The sequence below is a fragment of the Aegilops tauschii genome, chromosome 3 (genome assembly GCF_002575655.3).
Source record: "Aegilops tauschii subsp. strangulata cultivar AL8/78 chromosome 3, Aet v6.0, whole genome shotgun sequence".
Lineage (NCBI taxonomy): Eukaryota > Viridiplantae > Streptophyta > Magnoliopsida > Poales > Poaceae > Aegilops > Aegilops tauschii.
The window spans coordinates 482,985,657-482,987,804 of NC_053037.3; positions in this window are offsets into that span (position 1 = coordinate 482,985,657).

Sequence of the window (2,148 nt, forward strand, 5' to 3'; positions counted from 1 at the left end):
CAACCTGATGACACTCTTGGAGATCGTGGCCCTTGTTCTGATGAATCTTGCAATACGGCCCATCACCCTTCCTAGCCTTTTCGGCAGCCGCAGCCTGCTGGTAGTCAGTGCACGCGGCAACTTCCTTGCCGGGGGCTTCGGTCTTTGCCTTCTTGCCGGTACTAGGTGTGCTTGATCCCTCAACGGTCAACACTGCCTTGTCTTTGCGCCTCTTGTTGCGCTTCTTGTTTTTCTTCTGACTGGTGGTCTCATCGTCATCCTCTGAGTCGATGTCGACGCAATCTTCCTCTCCAGGGAGTTTCCTTCCCACCTCCACCCGAGCGCACTTGTCCACCAAGGTGTAAAGCTCCTTCCTAGTCTTGGGCAACCAAACATTCATCTTGGAATGGATCCTGCGGTTGCGCACATTGGACTGGAAGGCAGCTATCACAGCTGCCGGGTGGATGTCTAGGATATTTCTGTGGACTTTGCTGAATCTCTACAAGTACTTCCGTAGAGTCTCTCCTTCCTTCTTCTGGAGAAGTTGCAAGTCGCTGGGCCGCCCTGGTTCTTGATGGACGCCCACGAAGGTGCCAATGAACTCATGGCACAGGTCAGCCCATGTTGAAATGGAGTTCTCCTGCAAGTGCATCAACCAAAACCTCACATTTGACTTGAGTGCCAGAGGGAAGTAGTTGGTGCTACCTCTTGAGCACTGTGTTGGTTTTCCCTTGAAGAGGAAAGGGTGATGCAGTAAAGTAGTGTAAGTATTTCCCTCAGTTTTTGAGAACCAAGGTATCAATCCAGTAGGAGAGCACGCACGAGTCCCTCGCACCTACACAAACAAACAAGAACCTCGCAACCAACGCGATAAAGGGGTTGTCAATCCCTCAACGGTCACTTACGAGAGTCAGATCTGATAGATATGATAAGATAATATTTTTGGTATTTTTATGATAAAGATGCAAAGTAAAATAAAAGGCAATAAAAATAGCTAAGTGTTGGAAGATTAATATGATGGAAAATAGACCCGGGGGCCATAGGTTTCACTAGTGGCTTCTCTCGAGAGCATAAGTATTACGGTGGGTGAACAAATTACTGTTGAGCAATTGATAGAATTGAGCATAGTTATGAGAATATCTAGGTATGATCATGTATATAGGCATCACGTCCGTGACAAGTAGACCGACTCCTGCCTGCATCTACTACTATTACTCCACACATCGACCGCTATCCAGCATGCATCTAGAGTATTAAGTTCAAAAGAACAGAGTAATGCCTTAAGTAAGATGACATGATGTAGAGGGATAAACTCATGCAATATGATATAAACCCCATCTTGTTATCCTCGATGGCAACAATACAATACGTGCCTTGCTGCCCCTACTGTCACTAGGAAAGGACACCGCAAGATTGAACCCAAAGCTAAGCACTTCTCCCATTGCAAGAAAGATCAATCTAGTAGGCCAAACCAAACTGATAATTCGAAGAGACTTGCAAAGATAACCAATCATACATAAAAGAATTTAGAGGAGATTCAAATATTGTTCATAGATAAACTTGATCATAAACCCACAATTCATCGGTCTTAACAAACACACCGCAAAAGAAGATTACATCAAATAGATCTCCACGAGAATCATGGAGAACTTTGTATTGAGATCCAAGGAGAGAGAAGAAGCCATCTAGCTAATAACTATGGACCCGAAGGTCTGAGGTAAACTACTCACACATCATCGGAGAGGCTATGGTGTTGATGTAGAAGCCCTCCATGATCAATGCCCCCTCCGGCAGGACGCCGGAAAAGGCCCCAAGATGGGATCTCACGGGTACAGAAGGTTGCGGCGGTGGAATTAGGTTTTCGTGGATGCTTCTGTTGGTTTGGGGGTACATAGGTATATATAGGAGGAAGAAGTACGTCGGTGGAGCAACATGGGCCCCACGAGGGTGGAGGGCGCGCCCCCCTACCTCATGCCTTCCTGGTTGCTTTCTTGGCGTAGGGTCCAAGTCCTCTGGATCACGTTCGTTCTGAAAATCACATTCCCGAAGGTTTCATTCCGTTTGGACTCCGTTTGATATTCTTTTTTTGCGAAACACTAAAATAGGCACAAAAAAACAGCAATTTTGGGTTGGGCCTCCGGTTAATAGGTTAGTCCCAAAAATAATATA